This window comes from Orcinus orca, chromosome 19, assembly GCF_937001465.1.
Source record: "Orcinus orca chromosome 19, mOrcOrc1.1, whole genome shotgun sequence".
NCBI lineage: Eukaryota > Metazoa > Chordata > Mammalia > Artiodactyla > Delphinidae > Orcinus > Orcinus orca.
The window spans coordinates 42,487,023-42,500,063 of NC_064577.1; the positions used below are offsets into that span (position 1 = coordinate 42,487,023).

At 50.7% G+C, this 13,041-nt stretch overlaps 1 long non-coding RNA gene across 1 annotated transcript; it reads left to right on the forward strand.

Moving 5' to 3' along the window:
• Positions 1-817: 817 nt before the first annotated feature.
• Positions 818-12,748, forward strand: LOC117197745 (uncharacterized). The gene is made up of 3 exons (XR_004478591.2): positions 818-1,441; positions 10,719-10,817; positions 11,881-12,748. It is a non-coding gene; the product is annotated as an uncharacterized LOC117197745 (long non-coding RNA).
• The last annotated feature ends 293 nt before the right edge of the window (positions 12,749-13,041 follow it).

Genomic DNA, 13,041 nt, shown 5'->3' on the forward strand with positions numbered 1-13,041 from the left:
GAGGGCCTGACCTTTCCACATTCCTAAGTCAAAGGGCAGGCTGCATTTGGGGCTGCTTGCCAAGGCTGGGGACAGCCGGTGAGTACCAGGCATGCAGGGCCCTCCAATCCAGGGCACCAGACAGTGCCCAGGTCCCCCTCTCTAATGGAGAAGGTGATCCAAAGATTGGGCACTGGGCACAATTTGCCCTGGAGTGGGAGTTGTGGAATTTTTAATTTCAGAGATTCTAGATGACTAGAACCTACACCTTGGTGATATTCTAGAACTTTGCAGGGATTCGGAAATTCTGAGTTCTGGGTCAGGGAGCAGACCTCCCAGGCTCCAACTCTGGAGCTCTGGTTGCAACAACTCTAGTTGCAATGATTTGAAGTTCAGGGATGCTGTTGTAGGGTGCTGGGGGAGGCTGGAAGAGTCTGGGCAGGCAACCCAGGGAGGATGGAAGGAGTGAGGGCCACTCTCAGGGGTTCAGACACGTCTCCCCAAATTAGTGGGAGCCTTCCTTATTTTTCTTTCATTCAATTTATTTTTTCAGGGAAGAAAAATATCTGGAGTTCTGTGTCCTCCAGACAATTGCACTGTCTGTGTCTGTGTCTGTGTCTGTAACTGTCTGTGTGGCTGTCTGCTCATCTCCCTCAGATTTGGAGCTGACAGAATTCATATCAGAAGAGTGAGCACAGGGACATCTGTGTGCGGAATGACTGTGCCTCCTCGAACCTGCCAATCGCTCCTGGCACGAGCTGGGTAACAAATGCCTGTTACCTCGGAATGCTGGCGGGTGGGGGTGGGGTGGGGGAGGGCGCCTGGCACCACCCGGCTGCCGAGCCCTGCCAAGGCCCCCGCCTGCCCTCAGCGGGTCCCGCCCGCCTTCCCCGAGTTGGGGGTCCACGGAATTGGATTGCTCGTTAATTAGCAGCGGTTAGAGAATTTGGGTGTCTCTCAGCCCGGGCCGACCGGCCTCGTCAGCCTCCCTAATCCGGAGCCTCCTCCCCTCCTCCCCTCCCTCCATGTTCTCCGGATAAGCTCCGGGTTTCTACTGAGGGCGGGCGGGCGGCCAGCTGGGGATGGGGTGGCTCGCGGAATGCAGGGAAAGGGGTCTCTGGAGGGAAGAATTCCGCCGAAGTTGCCAGGAGGTGTTTCTGTCTCGAAGCGGGAGGCTCTGTGCGGAGGGGGTCTGCATAGACGCGGCTGGGCTGTGGGGTGGGGCAGAGAGACCGTAGATCGCGGACAGAGGACCGAAGAGAGACGGGGCTGAGGAGCTGCGGCAGAAGGGAAGGAGCGAGAGAAGGCAAGAGGCCGAGCCGCACCGTCCCCGGTTCCCTCCGCGCCAGGAGCCTCCGAGACTCGGCCCAGCCCGCTGCCGCGACCCCGCGGGCCTCCGCCGCCCCTCGGCCCAGGCCTCCGGCCGCGCTCCCCGATCCATCAGCCGGTTCTGCTGTCGGAGGTGGGGGAAGGGAGGGCGCCACACCACAGCCGGTGCCAGCTTGGGGTGGGGGTGGGGGTTATTGCGAGGAGGGGCGGAGAGCACATCTAAAATTCCGAGACATCTGTTCACCCAGGGAAGAGGCACCGGGCGCAGGAAGGCTGGGCGCCCCACCCGCGGTTCTGCCCGCGGTTCCAGGGGCGGGACTCCCGACCCCCCCCCGACCTCAGCCAAGCCCCCACCCCCAGCCACCAACGCTGGCCTGCACAGGGAGGAGGAGGGGGGCGCCGATCTGGGGATCGGACTGGGGGTGTGAAATTCAGGAGCTGCTGTGCTACTGGTGGGTCCTCAGAAGGGGAGAATCAGGGCCCAGGAGGGCTGTGTGGGGTGGAGATCCTGCAAAGGAGGATGTGGAAGGATGTCTGTCAGGCTAGATCTCCTCAGAGCACCCACAGACACCCTCCACAAACACACAACTCAGAGATCATACACACTCAGATATGAATGCTCCCCTTCTTGTAAACATGCATAACTGGCCCCCTTCACACTCAATCACTTATTCATTCAAGCAGTTTTACAGATACTTGGTCTGTGCTGGGCCTGGGCTAGATAGTGGGGACATACCTTCTTACCCAACAGGAGCTGTGAGCACATTCAGATACCCAGGTGCACGGGCCCTCACACTGCCCTGACACTCACATAGATCCTAGTGGGAGGGGGACCTGGAGGGAGGAGGTTCCAGTGGCAGCACCCTCCTCCTCATCATAAGCAGCTTCCCCCAGGGGAGCCCAGGGCAGGGTCTAGGAGCCCCAACGGGGGGCTCTGGACCCACTGCCAGGCACTTCTCACTTGCTTACCTACTCCTTATTGGTGGGAGCCCCTGCCCCCAGGTTTTCCCTGAACAAGTTCCAACCCCATTGCCCATCAAGTCTTAATGACAACCTCTCTCTCTCCCTGCCTTGACCTGGCACCTGCCCCTCCACCTGGGCTGCCCTAGCTGGGCTAACAGAGGCCAGGCCTCTCAGCTGGGAAATGTCCATGTGGTTGCTACTTAAAAACTGATTTATGAGGCCGTGGCGGCTGCGGAGGCTTGGCCTGCAGTCCTGGTAGTAATCAAGGGCATATGCCCATCTCGCCTGGCACTGCCCAGCTTGTGAGCCCAGCCCTGGCCTCTGCTCTCCTGCTGGGATGGGAGAGGCATAAAAGGTACCAAGTCTTCTTTCTCTTCAAGTCATCTCTCTCCTCCTCCACTCTCTTCCTTTTCCTCCTCCTCCTCTTCTTCCCTTTCCTCTCTCCCTCCTCCTTTCATCCCTCCTCCTTCCCTCCCTCCCTCCCTTTCTCTTCCTTCTCTCCCAAGTGGCACGGACCAGCCTGTGTGCCGGGCTGGCGCTCACAGCTGCAGCCCATCTGCTATGATTGAATAGTGACAGTGATGAGACAGGAGCTGGGGGGAATGGGAGGACATGGGGGCTGCCCTGCCACCCCTCACCCCTCCTTGTGCCAGCCCCCACATGCTTCCTTGACCTCCAGAATGAGGCCATCCGTTTGGCCTGTGAAGGGTGGGGAAATCCCACACCTCTAAATAGTGGGGGAATTCCTTTTCTCCCAACTAGATTCCTGAGAAGAAAGAAGGTGAGGGGTAGGTAGAAAAAAGGCAAAGGAATCGAGGTTGGGAGAGCAGTCTGGAAGAAATGCCCCACATGTCCACATCCGTACAGGCTTGAGCAGGACCGAGGCAGCAGCACTGAATAGGGTGGGGTGCTGAGGCTCCAGTCTTGGCAGAGAAACACTGTTGTAGGTCTAGGGTCCAGCTCTTTCAGGAATCCAGGAAAACATCCTTAATGGTCCCTGAGGCACCCTGTTCCCTGGACCATGAGGTTCCCCCTCTGTACCCCAGCAAACCTCCTGGCTCCTTCTCTTCAGGAATAAATTTGAAAAGCCGGGAAAATCACAGTGCCCAAAGGTGGACCTGAGACTGTAGCAAGAAGGTCTAGTCATAGATGAAAGATTTCTCAGCTGATCCTAGTGCAAGACCAAGATGCAGCAACAACATGGAAACTAACATATGTTTGGAGTTTATTATGTATCAGTAACTGACAAGCATTATACATGACCTGATGAGCATCTCAACACCTTATGAATTTGGGACTCTGGTTATACCTATACTATAGGTAAGGACACACATTTTGCCCAGCTTGTATCCTAGGCTTGGCTTCTTCCCTCTTGATAGGAAAAAAAGAAAGAATAATTACGAGGTCAAAAAAACTTTAGGAAAAACAAACAAACAAACAAACAAAAAAAAAACTTTAGGAGATCCAGTATCCTTTCTCTTCCACTTACTCTTCTTCTTCTGCTTCTCTTCTTCCTCTGCCTGCTTCTCATCCTAAGTCAAATATCCACTCTCCAGTGACCATCCACACATGTTGCTTTCTCTTCCTGCCACTGGTGTAAATAGGTGGAAATACCCCCAAGGGGGCACCCACTCTTCCCATCCCACCCATGGGGAAACCACACAGGCAGATTTGATTGCATCTGGCCTCACCCACCCTGTTTGCTAGGGCAGCTTCTCCTCACATCCATAGTCTTGGCCCATGGGGTCTTTTGCTTGAAGCTCTGGGTGAACGATGCCACTGTGAACAGCTCCAGGACTTCCAGTCTAATCTGGGCCTCTGGGAAGCTCGAGAGAAGCAATTTGCTCCACCTGGCATTCTTCCTCTGCCCTTTCCCTGGACACTGTAGTCTGTCTGGGTCATTCATGCCCTCTCTCACTCCTGCCATCTGCATCTCCACCCTCCCCCTTCCTCATTCTCCAATCTCTTTCCTCTTCCCTTCCTTCTTTCATCCTCTGTCTATCTTCACAATTCTTTCTCTTCCCCTTTCCTCTTTTTTCTCTCTCTCATTTCCCCCTTCATTCTCTCTTGCCTAGTTATATGGTAAACATTTTGGTCCTTGAAATCCTCCCCTCCCAATCAGGAAAGTGGGCATTACTCGTGTTCCATAAATTTCACAACTAAGAGGCTGCTGGTGGGACATCCATTCTTACTAGGCAATCCTACCAGAGGGAAGCTTTTATCTCAAGAGAGGGAGATAGTAAACCATAATCCAATCTTGTGGATAAAATTAAGCAGTCACTAAATCCCTGCAATCCCCAGAACAAATCCAGATCAACATTGTTGTCCACTTGCCCAACACCATTTGGGATAAGAAATCATGTGGGGAGCTATTTGCAGGGTCATTATTGGGTTTCCCTGGTGTCTCTCTCCTTACTATACTGTTTTAAGATCCTCCAGGGCAAGAAGACACCCTGAAAAAGACAACTGGGGGTCAACAGAAAGCACACATCCAGGGTCCCTCACATGCCATTGTACCCCTACCAAACTCTTTTCATTCTTGGCCCTGAAAGGCAAAGATAGATAAATCCTTGAGCCTGATACTGCACTTGGGCAGGAATGGGGGACTGAGATCACCTTCCATTATCATCTCCCTCTCCTTGTCCCAGTGTTCACAATATTTTGTTTCTCCTGGTATCTTCTAAACTCTCTCTCTCTCTCTCTCTCTCTCTCTCTCTCTCTCCCCTTTATCTGTGGATTTCCCCCTCCCTTCTCTTCTCTCTCCTCCATTCCTTCTTTCTTGTCCATTACCTATCCTAAGTCTCTTTCCAGCTCTTCCTTCTGTAAAGAGGTCTGTCTGATTTCAGCACCACGGACAGAGGCACTGGGTGGGTTTGCCTGACCGGCGGGGCCGGACCCTAGCGGGTCTACTTCTGCCTGCCGGGATCTGTGCAAGTGGTGACTGCCCACGAGTTACTTTCGGCGTGTGTGATTGTGCGTGTGTGTGTGTATGTGAGTGTACCCAAGCCTGTGTGAAGCCCGTGTCTGTGCCTCTCTGGGGCACACGCCTGTGGGCATTTCCGGGTGCATCTGTGTGTTTGTATCTGTCTGTGCTGTGTCCCCGCCTGCTGCCTGTGTCCCTGGCTGAGAAAGGGGACGGGATGGGGACGCTCCGTTCTGGAGGTGGGGGAGGGAGCGGGTGGCTTAGTATCCCAGCCAGGCCTGGGGGGCGTCTTCCTTGCCCAGACGTGCTCCAGTCACCATGTGGCATGTGTGCCAGCCGGCACAGGCTGAGGGCATTCTGCCCCGGCAAGGGGGGAGGTGGAGGGGGATGCAGGCAGCTGGAGACAGGCAGGAAGAGGTGGGAACTGAGCTCAGAACTCAACTCTGGGGCCAGGCCCTTTCCATCCTGCATGAACTCCACTCACAGTCACGGGCATGAAGAAATATACAGATTATTTGCCTTTGTGAGGGCCTAGACAGCCAGATACCTCACTCACACACACACACACACACACACACACACACACACACACACATATCCTGAGGGAAATGCATGGGAGGCAGGTCTATTCCGGCTTGCACATGTGTGCAAGTCACCTGGCCCTTTTTGTACCAGTTCCTGCACAAATGCACACACACATACACAAACGCCCAAGCCATTCTTAGAGTGTGGGGGAGGCTTTGTGTCACAGAACAGGACATCATCATGTGAGTGGGCCCTTCCCTCCAATGATACCAGGCAACCACGGTAAGGGTCTGGTAGCTCCTATAACAACTGTTCATTGCCCGACAAACGGGCGGTGCAGGCCCTGGGGTTTTCATCAGGAGCGCCTGCCCTCTGCACCCAGGTAAATCTGGGGGGATACTGCTGTTTCTATGCTTCATTTGGGACAGAATGAGTGAGGGAGAGGGGACAGGCATCTGGATGGCTGTCCTCTCCATCAGTCACGCGCTCCTCGTGAAGTGCTCATCCCCCTCACAGAGCCTGGCGTACTGGAGACAATCCTAGATTACTCATCCCAGTTTCAATACTAAGTGGCTGTGCGACCCTGGGCAGGTTATTTCTCAGTGTAATTTAAATATGACAGTTCATGTAAAGGACTTAGCTCAAGAGAGTTGTCATTAAGTGCTCACTATCTGTATTGTGACATTAATACTATGGAAAGAGTGGTTAGCCAGATTGGATGAAATAATGTAGCTAAGCTTCCAGCACAGTGTCTGACCCATAGTGGGTGCTCAATGCATAGGAGGATAGTATAAATTTAGTGGTAGAATTTCAGGAATTTAGGCAGTTAAAGGGAATTGAGAATGAATGACAGTATTCTCTCTCCAAACTTGACCGGCATGCACTCCCAAGCACAGCGGGAGTGGAAGTTAGACTTGCAGAAAAGCTGAAGGGCAAGTGAGGAAGCAAAGGATTGGGGAGGTGAGAGGGAACCCCACTGTTGTGGGGCAGTCAGATCTCTGTCCTTCAGAAGCCTCTAGAGGGTCTCCATTCAAAGTCTGAACCCATCGTCCACATGTCTTCCCTCTTGTTTCTTCTCTTGGCTTCCCCATCAATAAATGGTACCACTGGTTAGTTGCTCAAGCCAGAAACCTGGCAGTCATCCTCAAGTTCTCCCTACCTCACTCTCCACATAGACTCTCACCAAAAACCACTGATGTACCCCGAGTCCAGACACCTCTCTCCTTCCTCAATGCTTCCCCCCTAAGCCAGCTCATGTCACTTCTCATCTCAGTCTCTGCTCTACCTCCCACCTTGCCCCCCTGCAATCCAATCTCCCACAGCAGCTAGGGTAATCTTTTTTTTTTTTTTTTTTTTTGTGGTACGCGGGCCTCTCACTGTTGTGGCCTCTCCTGTTGCGGAGCACAGGCTCCGGACGCACAGGCTGAGCGGCCATGGCTCACGGGCCCAGCCGCTCCGCGGCATGTGGGATCTTCCCAGACCGGGGCACAAACCCGTGTCCCCTGCATCGGCAGGCAGACTCTCAACCACTGCGCCACCAGGGAAGCCCTAGGGTAATCTTTTAAAAATATAAGCTGGGCCTTTCGCTCCCTGTCTTAAAATTCTGCAATGGCTTCCTTAGCACGTAGAATAAAATCCAAACTCCTTACCTGCTGGGTCTGGTCCCTGCTTCCCTCCCCAGTGTCATTTTCTGCCTCTCCCTCTTCATACTCCAGCTTCACTGGCCTTTCTTTCCACTCTGCAAACATTGGAAAGATCACCTTCCCACCCTAGGGACTGAGCTGCTTTCTTGGCCCAAATCAATCCCCTCGCCTCCCTCTCACTCTTTTTGTGGCCAGCTCCTTTTCACCCTTCAAGTCTCAGTTGTCCCCTCACCCCCATGAGAAACCTTTCCTGATGTCTTTATCCAAAGTGGTGCCCTGGTTATTCTCTAGTTCAGCATTCTGTTATTTCCTTTGCAGCACTTTACTTAACTCTTCATTTTGTTTTTGTAAATTTATTTTATTTATTTCTTTTTGGCTGCATTGGGTCTTCGTTGCTGTGCCCCGCCTTCCCCTAGTTGGGGCGAGCAGGGGCTAGCTACTCTTTGTTGCGGTGTGTGTGCTTCTCGTCATGGTGGCATCTCTTGCTGTGGAGCACGGGCTCTAGGCTTGCAGGCTTCAGTAGTTGTGGCATGCGGGCTCAGTAGTTGTGGTTCGTGGGCTTAGTTGCTCCGTGGCATGTGCGATCTTCCCGGATCAGGGAGAGAACCCATGTCCCCTGCATTGGCAGGCGGATTCTTAACCACCGTGCCACCAGAGAAGTCCTTTATTAACTCTTGACTTGGTGTCTGTCTGTCTCTCCTGCTGGTCTGTAAGCTCTCTGAGGGTAGGGACTGTAGTATTTGTTCTGTTCCCACGGTAAACTCTGGGCGCAGCATGCAATAGGTACTTAGCCAATGTGTTTGTATGGTTGAATTGATGAGTACTTTGATATATTCGAAGAGGAGTGGGGGAAGGGTAAGCAGGTCCTGTAGCCTGGGCTCCAGCCTGCCCCATTAGGGGTCTGTCTCATCTCTCTTTCTTCCTCTCAGGGGGCCTGTCTACTGGCAGCCTCCTAATTATATCTTACTTGACTATAAATCTTTTCGTTAAATGTAATTGAAAAATACACCTTTCCAATCATCACATTAACCTAGCATCCACTCTGAGGCTGTAATTAAAGACTTCCTAGAATCTCCCACTGGCTTGGGAAGAACTGGCTCAGAGATCATCCTCTGCCAATCCCAAACGTGTCAGCAGCAGCCTTCCCGCCTCAGAGAAGGTGGAAGCACAGGACACACGCTGCCCACAGTTCAGGTTCAGGGGGTCGAGTATATTTTCCCTGTTCTCTCCCCGCTGCAGGACTCAGACAGCTGAGAGCAGTGCTCAGACCCCAGGCCAGCACTCTCTCTGGGACCTGAGGTCTGCAAGATCCCCCCTCCTCATTCTCTCCTGGGCTCTGGCTCAGAGCTGTCTCAGGTGGAAAGTCAGGGAGTAAGGGGAAAGAGGATGAATAAAAGCTCTCCCAGCACCTCAGATGAGTCAAGTCTGTCCCAATCAGTCTTTGCAGCTCGCTAAAAACAGGCTGAGGAAACTGATGCTGTGAGGGGCTCTGCAATACGTAGGGATACAGTCCAAATTGAAAGGCCAGGCTCTTAGAACCTAACTCATAATATTGCCCCTTTCAGAGTCCTGGTGCTGCCCTTGGTGACTGGTGCCCTCAGGCTAGCCCCTCTCCCTTTCCAGGACTCTAGTTCCTCAACTGTTCTGGTTCCCTAAGCCCAAAACTCCGGAGTCATTCTTTTTTTTTTTTTTTTTTTTTTTGCAGTACGCGGGCCCCTCACCGCTGTGGCCTCTCCCATTGCGGAGCACAGGCTCCAGACCGCAGGCTCAGCGGCCACGGCTCGCGGGCCCAGCCGCTCCGCGGCATGTGGGATCTTCCCGGACCGGGGCATGAACCCATGTGCCCTGCATCGGCAGGCGGACTCCCAACCACTGCGCCACCAGGGAAGCCCCCGGAGTCATTCTTGATAATGCTCTTTTACACCCGCACCTGATTGAAAAGCAAATCTGTCTGCTCGGCCTTCAAAATAAATCCAGAATCAGAGCACTTCTCATCTCCCCACTGCTACCACCCTGGTGCAAGCTGCCATATTCTAGCTCCTGGATGCCCACAGCTTCTGTCCTTGGTCTGCTTCAGTCTCTTTTTGTTGTAGCAGCCAGAGTGATTATTTATTTATTTATTTTTTGGCTGCATTGGGTCTCTGTTGCTGCGCACGGGCTTTCTCTAGTTGCGGAGAGCAGGGGCTACTCTTGGTCGTGGCATGCAGGCTTCTCATTGCAGTGGCTTCTCTTATCGCAGAGCACGGGCTCTAGGCATGCAGGCTTCAGTAGTTGTGGCGCACGGGCTTAGTTGCTCCGCAGCGTGTGGGATCTTCCAGGACCAGGGCTCGAACCCGTGTCCCCTGCATTGGCAGGCGGACGCTTAATGACTGCGCCACCAGGGAAGCCCCTATTTATTTATATATTTATTTGAAATATAGTTGCATACAATATTACATTAGTTTCAAAGAGTAACTTTTTTAAAAATAACAGCTTTAGGGAATTCACTGGTGGTCCAGTGGTTAGGACTCTGCACTTCCACTGCAGGGGCACCAGTTCCATCCCTGGTGGGGGAACTAAGATCCTGCCAGCCGCATGGCCAAAACAAACAAACCCACAAAAATAACAGCTTTATTAAGATATAATTCACCTATTTAGGTGTACAAGTCAATGGCTTTTTAGTATATGAATGGAGCTGTGTGACCAACACCACAGTCAATTTTGAACATTTTCACCACCCCCCAAAGAAACCCATACCCCTTAGCACTCACTCCCCATTTCCCCGCTAGGCAAACAAGATTAAACATCACCTTCTCTAAGATGTTTTCCAGACTACCCCATCCAAAACTGTACCTTGTTTCCCTTTCCCCCTTCTTTGCTTTTTTTGTTGTTGTTGTTAGTACGTATTACCACCTAAAATACTATGTATGTTACACATTTATTATGCTCACTGTCTAGTTTCCCCATCCCCACATCATACTCAACAAGGTTCCTGAGGGGGGCGCTTTATTTATAGTAGCACTCCCAGCACCTAGGACAGGAACAGGTACATAGTAGGTGCTCAGTAAACAAATGTTGCATGAATGAATGAACTCAATAATAAAGGTATTGAGATCAAGGACCTCAAAAGTGGCATCCATTCTCTAGGGGCTGGCAATGAAGACCCATCCTGGGGCCAGCTCTCTGGTGCCTGGATTTCTCTTTCTCCTTACTCTTCCCTCTTGGTCTTCTTTTCTTTCCTGCTTCAGGCACATATTCCCCTCACCTCCACCCTCTGGGCAATCCTTATCACAAACTCCCTAATCTGTAGACTTGACCCTCCTCCTACTCTCCTTCTGCCCTGACCAATCCCTGGCTCTTCCCCATTCTGTTTTCAGACTCAACCCTGGAGAACATCAAGTGGGCGGTCTTCGGCAGGCTATCGGAAGAATTGTCGGTTTCACTGTTTGAGTCCTTCAAGAGTGATGAGCCCTCCAGTAAGCGTTCACATTACTGTGCATACAACTTTGGCCAGGCCCTGAGTTGAGTGCTTTGGACTAGCGCTGTCAGATAGAACTTTCTACAATTATGGAAATGCTCTATTTCTTTTTCTTAAATTTTATTTTATTCAAGTATATTTGATTTACAATGTTGTGTTAATTTCTTCTGTGCAGCAAAGTGATTCAGTTATATATATTCTTTTTCATATTCTTTACCATTATGGTTTATCACAGGATATTGAATACAGTTTCCCTGTGCTATACAGTAGGACATTGTCGTTTATCCATTTTAAATGGAATAGTTTGCGTCTACCAACCCCAAACTCCCAGTCCATCCCTCTCCCTCCCCACCCCCCACCTTGACAACCACAAGTCTGTTCTCTATGTCTGTGAGTCTGTTTCTGTTTTGTAGATAGGTTCATTTGTGCCATATTTTAGATTCCACGTATAAACGATATCATATGGTATTTGTCTTTCTCTTTCTGACTTACTTCACTTAGCATGGTAATCTCTAGTTGCATCCATGTTGCTGCAAATGGCATTGTTTTGTTCTTTTTTTTTTTTTTTTGCGGTATGTGGGCCTCTCACTGTTGTGGCCTCTCCCGTTGCAGAGTTGTTCTTTTTTATGGCTGAGTAATATTCCATTGTATATATGTACCACAACTTCTTTATCCATTCATCTGTTGATGGACATTTAGGTTGTTTCCATGTTTTGGCTATTGTGAATAGTGTTGCTATGAACATAGGGGTGCATGTGTCTTTTCAAATTATAGTTTTGTCTGGATATATGCCCAGGAGTGAGATTGCTGGATCACATGGTAAGTCTATTTTTAGTTTTTTAAGGAACCTCCATATTGTTTTCCATAGTGGCTGCACCAATTTACATTCCCACTAACAGTGTAGGAGGGTTCCCTTTTCTCCACACCCTCTCCAGCATTTGTTAGGAAATGCTCTATTTCTGTTCTGTTCAATACAGTAGTCACTAGCCAATATGAGGTTATCAAGTGCTTTAAATGTGGCTAAATATGACCAAGGAAATGAATTTTAAATTTTATTTAAGTTTTGGACTTCCCTGATGGTGCAGTGGTGAAGAATCTGCCTGCCAATGGAGGGGATGCGGGTTCGAGCCCGGGTCCGGGAAGATCCCACATGCTGCGGAGCAACTAAGCCCGTGCGCCACAACTACTGAGCCTGCACTCTAGAGCCCGCAAGCCATGACTACTGAAGCCTGTGCGCCTAGAGTCTGTGCTCCACAACAAGAGAAGCCACAGCAATGAGAAGCCCGTGCACTGCAACAGAGTGGCCCCACTCGCCACAACTAGAGAAAACCCGCATGCAGCAACGAAGACCCAACGCAGCCGAAAATAAATAAATTTATATTAAAAACATCATTTAAAAATTTTAATTTAATTTAAATCAATTTAAATTAAAATAGTCACATGTGGCTAGTGGCTTCCGATTGAGCAATGCAGGTTTAAACATGTTATTTTATTTAATCTTTACAATTATCTTGAGAAGTAAGTATGATTGCCCCCATTTTACAAATGAAGAAGAGTGGCTAAAAATGGGACCACCCTCCAATCTAGATCACCTTTTCATGACTTCCCCCGCACCATAGCATTTACTGCCTTCTAATATAATTTACTGATGTACTATGCCTGTCTCCTCAGCCAAAATATAAGTTCTCTGAAGGCAAGAATCTTTGAAACATCCCAGAGCCTCAAACAGTGCCTGGCACATGGTAGGATATCAATGAAATTCTGTTGAATAAATGAACACACATGCTCAAGGTACTTCTGCCTTTGCAGCAGGAGGGCTGGATTCTAACCTGAGACCCTTTGCTTCCAAAGCCTGAGTTCTTTCCCTTGAAGCCATTTTCTCTTAAGTAGTCTCCCCAGCTCCCTCCCCAAGTTCTCTTCCTTGGTGACCCTGGCCTGACCCAGGAGTTCCCTGCTCCTGCAATTTCTAGCCCAGGCAGAGATATGGCTTCTTTTATATGACCTTGGCTATGATGCTCATGAATTTTATTAATTTTACCAAAACTCAGAGATCCTCCTGCCTTCAAGGCAGGAGCCCTGGGTCTGTTTTTCAGGCTGTGGCCCCAGGAGGTCTCCCCCTCCTCCTTGGTTCTCTTCCCACCTCAGACACTGCTATTCCTTCCCCTCTCTGCTGAGGAGGGGCTGGGCCAGGTGGCCTGGTCATTTCCTCCTTTCAGAGGGAC